The sequence below is a fragment of the Haemaphysalis longicornis genome, unplaced genomic scaffold, assembly GCF_048455015.1.
Source record: "Haemaphysalis longicornis isolate Haplotype H1 unplaced genomic scaffold, Haemaphysalis longicornis Haplotype H1 scaffold_10, whole genome shotgun sequence".
NCBI classification, from domain to species: Eukaryota; Metazoa; Arthropoda; class Arachnida; order Ixodida; family Ixodidae; genus Haemaphysalis; species Haemaphysalis longicornis.
In genome coordinates, this window is record NW_027526204.1 from 137,858,071 (window position 1) to 137,873,402 (window position 15,332).

A 15,332-nucleotide genomic window follows, 5' to 3' on the forward strand; every position below is an offset into this window, starting at 1 on the left:
AGGAAAACGTTTTTGAAGAAAACGGTGAAAGAGGACGCGAAAGAAAAAGCGCCGAGAATGCGGTAGGTTGCCAGAGAAAGCTTAGCCACGACACTGCCCGATTTATTTTCTGCGTGCAGAGGTTAAACGTCGAATACCTTACTGAAGTGCTATGAAGCAACGTCCAGGCACCCACCCGAAATTCATAGGTCACGTAGGCACCTTTTGGCACGTGGACTTTACGGAGCAGAGGTAAGTCGTTTTTCACAACTATAAGAGGGCCATATATATATGTTATTTGTAAACGTCGGAAAATTTTTATTAGGTTCTAATACTGTAAATGCTTTGAAGCATACACAGCAATTTAAGCTTACGCTGCTTTTTTTTTTCGTGACTGAAAGAAAGCAAAGCCTTAACCATGGGTTAATGTAAGAATATTGAGATTCTTCGTTAAAAAAGAGACCGAAAACACAAAATGGGAGGCAAACAGTTGACTTTTTGTGCGCCCTGTAGTAGCTTCGTTGGTAATGAAGCAAAATATTCTTCTTACATGCGTACTATTTATTGCTTGCAGTGTGGCGAACATGAAATCATATATACATTCCACTAGCCTTCATCCGTACTCACTGAATTAATACTTGTCGTCTTAACTGCTCAATTCAGAAAGTTTTCACGCCGTTCATACGAAGCCGTCGACTGCTTCACATGGTCACATGAGTCAAGCTGGTTAAGTTGATATCAATGGCTACCTTCTATACGCGGCGCAGAAAGGCGGAAAGTGATAAAAATCGCGAAAGATCCCAACTTTTGGCGTATCGTTACGTGCGTAAACGAGATTAGCTTTGTATCCGCGATGGTACGTGCTTAATTAACCAAGCTGTTAAGTAGAAGTAAAGAAGAATTGCTTGCTATCAGGCAGGATTTATGTGCCTTTTCCACGAGGCCTCACAGCCGGTTTGCACAGCGAATAGGTGAGACAAAGCCATTTCCGTAAGTCATCCATTAGGTGCATTAATTGTGTCAACATGTTCGCTGCTATCCACTGTGTTCCTTCGAGATTTACAAAGTAATGGGGCTTTATAAAGCCTAGGTAGCTTTATTTTAGCCTATGGTACATACACATGGGCCGCTCGGTACAATACACACCTCTTGCTCTCTTGAGCTGCAAAAAAAGGCATTGCCACTAACGCCAACCAATGCCATAGACCCCAGGAACTCGGAGATCTTTTCGGATGACGTGACCGCGATGGACCATTCGTAATTTTCTCCTAGCATTGACTTCATCCAATGAACTGTCGGCCGAAATGGCATTTACGGAGCACGTGTAGCTGAAATGCAGGCTAGACTACGTAGCTATGAAAATCTCGGCGGTCATAATGGCAGCGGGATGAAGTGGCACTCGAGGTGGGTGGCCCTGAAGAAGTCGGCGGAAATTTTATCGCCGCGTCGATCCACCCGCAGCGGGAGGTACAAAGTCGTGTCCTAATTTACGGCGCATTTCCTCCGCATCGCGGAAATAGCCACTGCAGGAGCAGCTTCGTACCTCACCCGCCCCTGTAGCTGTTGATCTTACAACACTCCAATCCAACGTAGTTTTGTCTCGTACGACTGCACTGCGCCGACGGGGAGTGGGTTCTCTAATAGCGCCCACATGAGGTCCCTGCCGATGCAGAATACGTACGCATAAAGCATGTCATTTCGGAAATTGTGGGTAGACCGCGTTTGTGGCGTCCCATGCGCATGAATGCCGAAGGAAAGTCTGTCGGCAATAAAAATAAAAGAAAGCAGCAAGGCTTCAGAAAACGAATCGCCGAACCGGCGAGCCTCATCGAATTCTCGGTGGCGTCTCTCATTACCAAATTCATCATGCCGCAAATAGCAGGTTGTCCACGTGGCGTGGAGCCCTCTCCTCCGCATCGAAAGCGCCCCCCTCACCTCCCTCTCTTCTCATTTCACCCTCTGTTTGTAGCTAATTTCCCCGGTCCTCGCTCAGCGGTCTCTCGGCCTCCACGCCAGGCTGCGAAGACACTTCGTGGAGTCGCTCCCACCGAGTCCGGTGCCTGTCCTGTACAGGCTATCTCAGGCTGCGGCTACGGATTGCACTTCTTCGGTCGAGCGGCAATCGTTGGAAGACAAGTTGCGAGGAGGAAGCAGGAACGGTGTGCTCGGCGCTGGTTCACGCGCTGTTCCCTCGCTGCTTGCAAGCATCTCGCCGCGGTCATCGTCGCCGCCGGGTCTCCGTCGTGAGGTGTTTCGGCGCTCATTAACATTTTCCCTCTCCTTCGCGTGCTTGGAAGGGCCCTTCGCGAGCTGTTTCCGTAGGGCTGCCCTCCCCCTGATTGACTACGGCGATCGGCGCGAGCTCCGCTCGTCGTCTCCAAGTCTGTCTCTGCTGCCTTTTCTTTTTCGCTGTGCTCCCCTGCAGCACGCCGTACGATTATTCTTTCCGAGGTGTCCCGATCATCTGCGCCACCATATTTTTCTTCCCGAGCTTTAGCACCGCTAAACCGACCGACGAAGTTATGGCGTGCTTAGTGCGCCGCCTTTGGAGACATTAAGTGTTCTCGTCACGCAGCAAGTTCGCCGCCCCGGACTTGCGTTTTCTTGCCAGGCGTAAAACGGCGACGAAGTATGCGTCCGCGTTCAAGATCTCCGCAACCGCGCGCTTTTACGTGAGCCAATGGTGTTACCCGTGAGCGTTTGTCCTATCAGTGCACGCTAAGGCTAGAAAGAGCTCTTCTGTAACGTTTTTCGCGAATGTGGTGGCTTCGCACATGATTTGTTGTTGCGATAAGGATGCGTAACTACTGATAAGTCACGCTACGGCAACAAAGTCTGAAGGAAAGACAGGATTGTCCTTATCAGCTTTTCACGCGCAAGGATGATGGATGGCGTGAAGCGTGCGTGAGGGCAGATACGCTCGGGTGTGTCTCGTATCCGAAGCAAAAGCTTGCTTAGTGGGACCGATGTCGCCCTGTCAAAAAACTAATTTCCCCATAGACCGGTTGGTCGACCGAGAAGCTCAGAAGATCTCTGGACACGTGGCGCGTGCGTGAAACCTGTCTTCTATTGTGTCAAAACGGTCAAAACGGTCAAAGGAACGGTTCGAGATAAGGCAATGCACGCATCGATCATGAAGAACTACGATAGTAATACCTTTCTCTCACGACCCACGTATGGGTATACATTTAGATCGCTCGTAGACGCGTTAGCTTAGTCCGCGTAGAATCGTCCGTGCGTTTTGTTCTTCGTTTGCGATTTGGGTTTTTGCAGGTTTGGCGATCGATTGGACACACTATTAGCCAATCTTGTACGCACGTTTAGCAAAGGCTTTCACGCACTTGTGAGAAAGCTTTCGCTCGACTTTCTCTAGGAAGGGATGGGGATTTCTGTAGTGTGCAGGTCATTGGTGGCCGAATAACTGAGAGTTGCTGGAGCAAGCGGGTCGTTGCATCGCTAGACATTGTTGACAATGCATAGGGAACTTTAATCTCGACGGCATTGCCATTTATTGAGTGGCAGATAGGAGACGATGTAAGTCAGCCTTATCGTTACACTTGAAAACAAAATGTATCTGAGCAACTGCTAGAATATTGACAAATTACGACGAGCTAACGGTCGTTGAAAATTTCTACACTAATAAACACTTGCCTAGTAAGGAATGCCAGTAGAGGGCTCGAAATATATTCCTCTTTTTTTTTAGTGATGAATGGCTAAAAATTCTTGGGCCCTCAGTCATTCGCTAATTATCCAATCAGCCAGTTTCTTTTTATTACAGTAAACTAAGTAGCTGCAATATGAAAGGCTTGACATTGATTGAAACAAAGTGATCAGTATGAGTTAGGCAATTGCCCGCTCTGGAAGATTGTGACTCTCTCTCTGGAAAAGCCGTAGGGCAGGGATAGGCCGTGTGACGCTCGCGATAAGACAACTCGCCGTTCGTACGCACTTTAGAATTAGTACCTAGAAAAGGAAATGGAAAAAGGATACCACAAAAACCAAATGTATGAATGATAACAGACCAGTTCAGTGCATACAATAGTTACGGTAGAGGAACAGGACAACGGTAGTCCAAAATAACTAGCAGAGACCTTCGTTTCATTTTTTGTGGCCATCGCGATGGGAATGATCTAAATTAAACGAAGGGGAAAATTGCAGTAAAGATTCCCCATCAGCGACTTGACGGTCCTCACGACAAGAGAAACTGCCTGCAGTTTTTCCACAGCGTATACCTGCAGTTCACGCACTACGCATTTGAATTGCAGGTCGTATTTAAATGCAAGCCGGATTGAAACCCGCTATTTTGTACGCGATCAGGCGACGCATTTGTGCCCATCCCGGAAGCCAGGACAACAGCGACGCTGATTACGCTCCACCTGCCTATTGTGAAATAGCACATTGCTCAAGATCTTGCCTCTTCATCTCAACACTGCCTTGTATTCGACGAGCCACTGGCCCACGCGTGACTATTGCTGATGGCGCTTTGTTCCTTCCTTTCGCCGTTAAAGGAAAGGAGGGCATGCGCGGTAAAATGTCTTAAGCCGACAAATGCCTTGCTACGTAGGTTATCGTGGGTCAACGCTTGGCTTATGGCCACAACGCATTCGTCCTACCTTTAGGGCCGTTTCGCTAGGCAATGAACGTTCGTGGTTAGTGAACGGGAATGCGACACCACAACACACGTAAAGAACAGCAAAACAAAACATTCACGGGCGTGCACGCACGCGCACACAGACATATGCTCTCTCTCTCTCTCTCTCTCTCTCTCTCTCTCTCTCTCTCTCTCTCTCTCTCTCTCTCTCTCTCTCTCTCTCTCTCTCTCTCTCTCTCTCTCTCTCTCTCTCTCTCTCTCTCTCTCGCCAAACAGCGCGAACCTCAGCTCGGCGCCAACGTTCTTACGACGAACTTTTTATACGTGTTCGCCCTGAGCGCCTGAAACTTCATTTTACTTAATCTTTTTAGTTATCGTGTATTTGTCATTCTACCTTTCTGGAATGTGTAGCTGAATAAGCCGTTTGGTTGACCTTTGACTGAAGCAATTTTTTTCCAGCCTGATTGCACATGGTCAGCTATCAGCGTTCTTTTCAGCAGCATCCACTTCAAGCTACCTTGTGCAGGTCACTAATACCACAATCTTCACTAAACGGTCTCATTTTTCTCCAGTTTTCCTGGTGAAGGTCCGGCATCAAGTCCTTAATGAAGCTCGTCAATCAACTTCCACGGAGGTCGGCAGGTGCCAGCCTGCCAGTCCGCTTGTGTATTCCTCTTTCATTACTGCTATCTGGGCCACTTAGGCTCGCAGTGTAGATTAGTCTGAGGTCCTGAGCAACGCTGAGTAGTGCGGAGTGGGTACGTGGTCAAACTTCGACTGGTTGCATAAGATTTATCGGAGCAGACGTCGTCTGTAAAGATCTGGTACTTTTCAGATTGCGTACAATGAGCCCAGGCTTTGGGCGATGCCTTATGAGGCCCAGTTTTATGTTGATGGATTTTTACCTGTTTAGTGAAGAAACGAAAGACAAGTAGTCAACTAGTTCCAGCGTTTTACTATCTTTTGTGTCCGTAGGGCTCACTGCATAGGTTACCTATAAATCGGCCTTAATCTGGTTATTCCGGGACGTTCTCAATAGCACTGTAACTTGCTTTCTTATTTTGCAGGAAATTATCACCCGGTCTTGCATAGGCAGTTTCGTCTGGTGTATCTGTGTGAAATTTCCCAGGGAAAAATGGCCGCCATCGCAACAAAAACAGATAGTAATCGTGAGAGTAATCGTAATGGTGTCGCGGTTTATCTTAATTTTTAAGCATTTCATCGAATGAAATATTTCGTTTCACAACTTTGTCATGTGGCTTTGGAGGCCCCGTACCAACTTTTCCATGGCATTGGGAAGAGCAGTTAGTGTATTATTCATAGAACAAACCTCCGTGGATACCACGTGCACAACCGACATGATGCAATATTTTGATTGGGGTGACCCGTCAACGTGCGGAGAAGAAATCCGTTTTTATTACACCTATGTCCATGATGGCATTGCTTTATCCGCCTTGCTATGTTCAAACGTAGGCCCCTACTGAAAACACATTTGCATAGCTTGTACTTGTGGTGTGAGGCTGGAGAGACCGCAGAACTGTCAGCCCCACTCGTTTCGTCGGAGACCCGGCCTTTGCACCTCACAGGGATCTCCGATTCTGCCGCTAAAAGATCTCCATGACTGTCAGGCCCGGATCGCTTCCCCGGAAAGCTTTGACATCTCTTCCAAAGAAAAGTGGACCGCGTTAGCACGCGCTACAACCCGCGACAACCGGCTGCACGGACTCGGCGTGAACTGGCGAAAAGAAGAGCACGCGAGAGATCACGTCACGAACGCTGGACAGAGTGTCCTTGACGGTGGAGTTGGACAATGCCGGGCGCTCGTCACAAGGCGGACGCTTATGCACGCTTGGTATTTTTACGGCTAAGCACTGTACCGCTACCATCCAAGCGAATTTTAATGGCGATGTGAGCAGAAAACTATCATCACTAAGAAGGCAGGCACGTACCTACCAAGAGGGAGTGACCGTACCGGTAAAGTTTACGGTTGTGTGAGCTACTCCGAGAGCAAAAGTAGCCAACAGCATAGAAATCATGGCAGACCACGGAAAGCAAAAACGCCTACTTCTAACCCACCATCCAAGCAAATTTTGGTGGCAATGTCAGCAGAAAACTATCATCATTAAGAAGGTAGGCACATACCTACCGAGGCGGACTGATTTTAGCGGTTAATATTACGGTTGCGTAAGGTACTCCAAGTGCAAAAGCACCCAACAGCGTAGAAATCACGTAGTGACGTCACAACGCTTTCATATATGAAACGGTAGAACGGTGTACCATACCCCTACCATCCAAGCAAATATTCATGGCGATGTCAGCGGAAAACTATCACCATTAAGAAGGCTTACACATGCTCGCTGACAGCAGGAAAATACCTACCTAGGGGACTGGCCAAACCGGCAAAGATTACCGTTGTGCAAGCTACTCCCATTGCACGAGTACTCAACAGCATAGAAATCAAGTAGTGACTTCACCACGCGTTCATATATAGACCACGGAAAGTAAAGACGCTAGAAGAACAGCCAAAAGAATAAGAACATAATTTTACATAAAGCAGTCACGAATGTCGTTGTGCAGTAATAGAAAGTGTGGTTAAGTGCATTTCACTTGTCTCTGGTTTATTTCACTCTTTGTAGAGCCACGCGTGACAATTCAAGTGACGTCGCATGGGTGATCGTTGTGGGTGCCGTTTAAAGCTTCGCAGTCCAACCGCCTGCGCAGCGTGGATTGGAGCCACATTTTTTTGCGAGCCCCTCACGTGGCGCAAGCCCGCGCCGGCCGCTCGTCACGAGGCGCACATTTACGTGCACTCGGTATTTCTGTCAATGGCTGGCACAACCAAGAGCTTAATCAGCTCTGCTGCTAAAACTCTAAGCTCTCTTACCCACAAGTCCTTTTCGTTTCACCCAACTCTGGAGGCAAATCGCACATTCGGTAAGCTGGCTTTGCCGTACATCACGCAAACCGACCTCCCTTCTTTGCGCACCAGCGCTACTAGGCTTCATTTTGGCAAAGCATAGGTGCTGTGCAAGGAAGCCAAATTAATGTGATGTTGATTCAGGCGTAGGAGCAGATGGTTTCGGCCCCCCCCCCCCGCCCTCTCGCCGCTTCAGTTGTGTCCTTCGTCCCTTTCAAATGTCAGGAAGGGTCTTCCGGTGCATTCGAAGTCGGGAGCCCTGACCATAGAAGATCACAGTTTTAAAACTAATGATATCACGCGGCTTTTTACGGAGTCAGGCACAGAGTTTCGAGAAATGTCTTTAAAACGAGCCGCAATAAACTTCCCCGTAAAAAAAAAAAAAATCCGTCTCCAATCCACGCTGTGAAGTTGGTTGGACTGCGAAGCGGTAAAGGGCACCCACAACGATCACCCATGCGACGTCACTTAAATTGTCACACGTGGCTCTACAAAGAGTGAAAGAAACCAGAGACAAGTGAAATGTACTTTACCACACTTTCTATTACTGCACAACGACATTCACGACTGGGTTATGTTCTTCTTCTTCTGGCTGTTCTTCTGGCGTCGTTACTTTCCGTGGTCTACCCAAGTTAGCCTGAAACGAACTGAAGGAGCTGCTATACAGGTCTCCCTTTTTATATGTGAACGCGTGGTGACGTCACAAAGTGATTCCTATTATGTTGGCTACTTTTGCACTCGGAGTAGCTTACGCAACCGTAATCTTTGCCGGTATGGGCAGTCCCCCGGGTAGGTATGTTCTTGTTGTAAGTGAGTATGTAGACGCCTCCGCAATGACGATAGTTTCCTGCAGGCATCGCCACGAAAATTTGCTTGTGTGGGAGTGGTCTCCCTGTTTATATATGAAAGCGCGGTGACGTCACTACGTGCTTTCTATGCTGTTGGGTAGCTTTTCACCAGGAGTACCCTACGCAACCGCAATCTCTACCGGTAGGGCGCTGGGTAGATATGTGTCAACACAGTCAACAGTCAACACCACACGAGGCGCTTTTGGCTTCGTGCCTGGTCACTCGCGCCATTGTCCTTCCAATCGCCCCGTTACTCACGGCAACACCTTTTACTCAGCCACTCACACGCTATGTAGGTACTAACAGGTGACATTGCGGTAACAGAAGCACTCAACGCCATTATTTATATTTATTTATTTATAGCAAATACCTACAGCGCCATTATGGAATTATTGTAGGGCGTTTCACAAATGAAAATACAATGACAAAAACTGCCACCACAGTCAAACAGCAAGCTACAAAACAGCACAGTTGTGGATGGATTGCTACTGCGGGCTAGAAAACAGTCCGCAATGACAGTCTGAAAATTACTTGCCGTGACCACGTCGCTGGGGAGAGCATTCCACTTTTTCATTGTGTTAGGAAAAAAATGAATATTTAAAGAAATTAATTCGGCACTGCAATGATCTAATTTTTCTTGGGCTATCCAGTCTCGAATTAACTTAATGAGGCTCGTTTAAGTAGATGCTTTTATTAATTCCTGTTTATTACGATTAATTATCTCATTATCCTCTCGGTTCGGAATACATTTGTAATTGTTTGCGGGGAATAGTCCCGTACAAGTAAAGGACTGGTGTAATCTACTCATATTCCTTACGACGTAATCCCCCATTCACTTCTTACAGAATTGCGCTTCTTCCAGCTGAGTGCACACTTGCTTAGGAGCCACCACCAAAACCAAATGCAAGATACGTCGGGCCTGAGCGACGATGTAGTAAACGGCAACCTCGTTCGCTTTTGTGACGCAAGCCTGACGTCCGCTCCGTGCGCACAATCTCTTCTGCGACGCTCACACAAGATACACCTGCATGCCTCGGTCTGCATTTCACGCGAAGGGTCACTGCCAGGGTTAAGCCTACATCAGACCGTGACGCTTGGGTGGCGTCTCCTAAAGAGGGGGCTCGTCTTTCTTCGGCAAACAGTGCCAGTTAAAGACTTTTTTTCCCACCCGGCAACAGGTGAACGCGTCTCCCTCGTCGTGTTTGTTCTTCCCCGCCCAGGAGAGGCGGTACACGCGTGGCGGCCGTAGAAAGGATGCGGGAGCGTCGAGTCCGGCGGTGAAATGGATGAACCACCTCGACGCCAGACGCGCTGGTTGATAGCGGGGCGAAATATTCGCGGGTGATTATGTACATGCAACCGAAGGAGGAAGACGGCTCTCCGCGACGCCGGAGTCGTCGCTCACGTGTTTCGCTTTGGGTGGCGCGGGACGCACACGGCGTTATTAGGAGGAGAGAAGCACGGCGTCTCCCTGAGTGAGTGCGTGCGCACGGGGGCAGCGCTGGTGGGACGTACTACTCTCGGCCGGGGCGATGAGCGGAGGAGCCGAATCTTTGGGTTCGCGGCTATGATCGAGCGTGTTGGCATGAATTTTGAGCGAGCTGATAGGGAACGCCTACTCGTGTTGTAAGCGGAACGAATGCTATCGTATACACGAAGGGCCTGACGTTGAAGTGGCGCCCGTATATCTACGTCTACGCGGCGAGTAATTGCCTTCATTGCTCGGCTATAAAGTGCGCTCTAAGGCTTCACTGCAAGATGGATCAGATGACGGATTATGCTTTCAATAACAGCGGTAAACATTTTTTTTTTTTTTCAGTTTGCTGAGCTTATTAATTCCTACAGCCCGGACAAGCCGGGGATCTATTCTCCGTGGGTTCGAGCACACGAGAGCTCCGAGAACAGGAAAATGGACATGAAGTTCATCGGCTGACGTCATACCACCCGGCCCGTGGTGGCGTTAGTGTGGGAGTCAGCTTTCTTTGGCACGCACGTTTGAGACTTTTGTCGACGACAGGTCTCCTTCGTATCCAAATCACCACATATGCCACGTACGACGACCGCGTCCGCAGGACCGAGAAATTTCCGCCGAGCGGATCTTTGTTATTTTTAGTTTTTTGAACAAATCTTCCTACACGGCATTTTTTAAAACTTAAGTGCGCGGCCTTGAGCGATTCACCTACGGGTGAAATTACTGTTTGTAAACAGCGGGCGTCTCTTTGGTACATGACGGTCCCCTCCCGGGAATGGATACATTTCGGTTCAATTCAAATGCTTTCGGGAAATCACAATGCTGCTTCTCATGAAAAGATATATATACCTCTTATATGCGATCTCACGCGGCTTGCGTGGTCAATGCCTATAAAACTCCTATCTGTCAAAACGACTGCATTGCGAAAAATGCTGCTGCCTCCTCAATGTTTTGTCGCTCTAACTCAACATTTTATGTTCCCCCCTTCTCCCCCCCCTCTCTCTCTCTCTCTCTCTCTCTCTCTCTCTCTCTCTCTCTCTCTCTCTCTCTCTCTCTCTCTCTCTCTCTCTCTCTCTCTCTCATAAAATATTTTCGGAGCACACGACTCCGAAAAAAAGACACCCCAAAACGTCGCTGGTACGTGCCAAATAGTGTTCACATTCCTCCGGAGGATATTTTTCCGTGTAACCCGCCGCGGTGGTTCAGTGGCTAAGGCGTGCACTGCTGAGTCCAAAGACGCGACGGTGGTTTTTGTGATGGAGTCGAACGACGGAAACGCCCCTGTGTCGAGATTTCGGCACACATGAGAACCCCCAGGTGGTCATAATTAGTCCAGAGCCTTCCACCACAACATATGCCTCATAGTCCAGGCGTAGCTTCGGCGCGTACGTTCCTCCACCCTCCCTTTTCACCCTCCCCCTGTAAAAATATCCTCTTTTGCTCACTCGCGGGCTCACTCCGACGTTGACGCTTTCCGATTTCCTGTGCGCAGCGGGGTCGCGCCACATACCTACCCGCTCGGGCTTCCACGCCTAGTGAGTTGTTACTCGGCGATAGTAAGTACGTAAATTAAGCACCGTCATTTGCGACTAATTCTAATGCGCTGTGCACCACGACACGCTCAAGTTCTCTTTTTTTTTTTGTGTTTGCAGAGAAATGCAGGAGCTGATGTCGGAATACGCTTCTGCCGTTCGACCACCGACACGTATGCAGTGCGGTGTTTGAGCACGTCCGCGCCCGTCGACGATTAACTAGCGGGGCAAGCGACGGCGTCACCGTGCGGTAATTAACGACGTCGGCCGTGTCACGCTAGTCGCGGCTGCGTCTTTTCTTTCTCGCGTACGCATCGTTGACGCCGCTCGCTAGCAGCGCCGACGGATCGAGTTCGTTCGGGAAGCAGGAAACTGCCGGTGGTCTCGTCGTCGGCATTACGTCGTTCGACGTGACGGCATGTGCTCGTGACACCTGGCTGCTATGCGTCGGCGCGTTTTGTCTTCTTTCTGGCGTCTCCCTGAGCGAGCTTTGCTATGCCCCGCGGGCGCGCCAGAAAGTTTAAGTCCGCGCTCGTCTGCTGTACTGCGGATGACAGTCGGGAACGCGAACCCCGCTGTCGGGCGCGTGCGACTCGGCGAACGCAGTTTATGGGCGAACCGCGTAAAATTGCCGGACTGTTGATATTCTCTTTTTGTGCCAGGCTGCTTACATGACTGCGCTTACGAGCGTAACTCTGGGTGCTGGTTGCCGAGCCACAAGCGCGAATTTTTCCGGAGGCTGGGCAGGCCGGACTTTAGTCGCAGTTGACGTCTAAATTGCGGATACCGAGTCAACTAATATGCGAAAGAATTAGTTGACTTGGTATGTCGTCAATCCGGCGTTGTCGGTGTGACCGAGAGATGGCAGACAAAATGGCCTACTGGGAAATGATCGAGGAATGCTCGGGGCGTTACCAATTTACCCAGGGAAGCACGTGTAAACGAAGTTCCGCTATTGAGTAGTTGAAAAGAAAATTGAGTGAATTTTGTTCTGGACAGGAATCGAACACAGAGCCTCCTTGATGCAAGACGAGCCCGCATTCCAAGCGACACGACGGCTTGATGGAGAGAGAGAGAGAGAGAGAGAGAGAGAGAGAGAGAGAGAGAGAGAGAGAGAGAGAGAGAGAGAGAGAGAGAGAGAGAGAGAGAGAGAGAGAGAGAGAGAGAGAGAGAGAGAGAGAGAGAGAGAGAGATTTGCCAATAAGTAGAGAGCTTGGGCTCTCTTTTCTGCGTTAGTCAGCCAAGAGGTCTTGGTTCCTGGCGGCTTCTTCGGCCATCTGGACAAGGCGTAGCTGTGTTGGAGGATCGGAGCTGCGCAGCAGGGTTTCCCAGTGCTTTAGGTGTTTGTTATCTATGAGGGGTAGCAGGGGGTCTTGTTCCGTGGTTTTCTTTGGCATTTCCACATAAGTGCGTGAGGTCTGCGCGGTTCGATGCCTGACTAGAGGTGTGCGTAGTGAATGAGTTGTGTCTTACGACTTACAAAAGCGTGTTACAGATGGGGCGCCTTATAAGCAATCTTGCGCAATTGGAAGAACTCCGCATTTGCCTGCGGCCTCCGAGCGCCGAAATTCGATCCATGGCTGAGTAAACTACGGATTTTGGTTTTTAAGCCACGATGCAATACGGCGTGAATTACTGGAAGCATATTACACCAAGAAACGTAGCACTGGATATGTAAGTGTTACGTCAGTGGTACTCTTTTTCTCAAAGGAAATTTTTGTCAAGAAGGATTTAGGGCACACGTCGTTATTAAGTCAGTAGTACGTTTTATGACACATGCTGCTGGAGCTTTGGTTTTTTAAGACGAAAGTCTTTAACACTCAACTGCGAGAAACTGGAATTGTCATTGTTGCCCGGTACAGAAAATAGTCGCCACGGTAAAGAGTAAATAAAAAAAACATGAGTGAATCTTAAGCGCGAACTAACACAGGGACGAGAAACGGAAACGACACCAGCACTTACTATCAACTGAAAGTTTTATTAAAATCGAAAGCATATATATACCATGCCAAGACCCAACAATCAGGCACTTGTGACCGTCGCACATGCGTATGACCTACATGAGGACAACCAGCCCCTCTCCTTTCTTCTCTTTTCTTCTTTCTTCTTCTAAACCCTCTCCTTAAGAAGTATCACTTCTTTATCTAGAATGCTCAGTGACGGGCGAATTATACAATCCGAACCCCTAATCCGGATATGGAAGGCTTCGGCAAGTTCCCTGGTAGCACGGTCTCTGTGTCTAAAAAAACACTTGCGTGTCCGAGAAGCATGGTTTACAGCCACAGTCGGCACAGTGCAGAGCCATTAGATGTGTAGGGCCTTCCTTTACGAGGAGGAATAATGCTCCCTTAGGCGTACATTGAGACAGCGGCCGGTCTGACCGACGTACACCCGGTCACATTCTGACCGATGTACACCCGACGCACACCCGGCCACACCCGGCCAAAATAAAAAAACATTCGTACGGGTACCGAACCAGAGTCTCCAGAGTGGGTGCCGAGGGTGGTACCACCACCTAACATCAGCCTGTTGCCCGGGAGCTTGCGGCCTAATGTCATACCACGTGACAGGTGAATGTGATGGCACGGGAGTTTGTTTGTCTCTATTTACATCTTGCAAGAAGCACACGACGCCGGGGGCGAGCACTAACAGCTGTCAGGAACCGACAGCTTGACAGAGCTGCCAGCCCCCAAACACTGGAGAGCATTACAGCAACATCAAATACGACTTGTATCTCGATAAATATGAGAACAGAATAAAATAGAACGAAATAACTACCTATATCATAAATGCACACAAACTGTAATGAGTCCTATACATACTCAGTACGCCATATTCAAAGACAGGGCTATATAGCGGAAAAGGAAGGCAGTAATGAATTAGAAAGAAATGCAATTTTCGCATGGGAGTCAATACAATGCAGTCGCTGGGTAAAGAAGATGTTCTTTTGCATTTTATGTCTTGACGTGCAGCAAACAGTTAACACATTCAACACTTTATAAAATATTTTCATACTTCTCGCAAGTTCGTTTCGGGCAGTCTAATATTCTGGCGATTGAGTTCATTTGAGAGTCTTGGAAGTTTGTTTTGTGGGGCTTATAGGACGTATGTTGTCTTGTAAGTTCGGACATCAAAGGGTTCGACTTGCCTTGTTCTATACGTTTTGGTGTTTTCTCGTAGTTTTGCTAATTTTGAAAAAAAAAGGGGGGGGAGTTGTTAAACTTAGCCTGCTTAACTGCTTTACACCGAAGGTAAAGAAACGTTTCTGCAATAGGTGCCCCCCTGCCACGCAGAACTCCGATTCAATGAAAGCTGTGGAAGGAACTGCTGCCGGTTTGGCCGACCAAGTAATTCGCGTCAAAAGACAGAAAAAAAACGAAAACAAAAAAGAGACCTTCCGCATGTCTACTTTAGTGTGTAGTGTCTGTTCGGCGCCAACAAACTTTCCTGGTCATTATGTTCTTCTGGCTATTTCGTACAAACAGGAATTACATCAGACCAGCGTGGACGATGGTAAAATTCGGCCCCAAATAGTGAAAATCTAGTGAAATTGGGTGGCTACTGGTGCTAAGGTAGCAGTACGGCTACACCAGACAATATGCGGCGAAAAGTGGTGAAAAAAGTGTGTTACTGCTTTGAACCATGGTTTCCTTTCCCTGAATGGAAGCTGTTCAAGCTCCCAAACACCAAGAGTGACTCGCATTACTGGACTGCATACGTGTTTAGTGTGCTCGATAAGTATGTTTCAGGGGCGATGCCCCTTAGGGGCTCAGGCTGTCGGCGTTTCATGTCGTCGTCGTCGTCGTCTCATTTATTCTTCGTCTCATTTCATCGTCGTCTCATGTCGTCGTAACATCATGTACTCGCCCTAGAACGTAACGCGTACTAAAACAACTCACCAGGACACTCGTTTTCCAACGCCTCGCGATAGAACGCTTCATGCTTCAAAGACATGGGACTTTGAGAAAAGCTGTATACCTCTACTTCACAACTG

At 48.5% G+C, this 15,332-nt stretch overlaps 1 protein-coding gene across 1 annotated transcript in view; it reads left to right on the forward strand.

The window, feature by feature from the left end:
- The window catches only part of Tfap-2 (transcription factor AP-2), a 361,095-nt gene continuing 345,763 nt past the window's right edge, over positions 1–15,332 (forward strand). The window contains exon 1 of the mRNA XM_077690940.1: positions 1–231. The gene's annotated coding sequence lies outside the window, so the exon portion shown is untranslated. The remainder of the gene's footprint in view (positions 232–15,332) is intronic.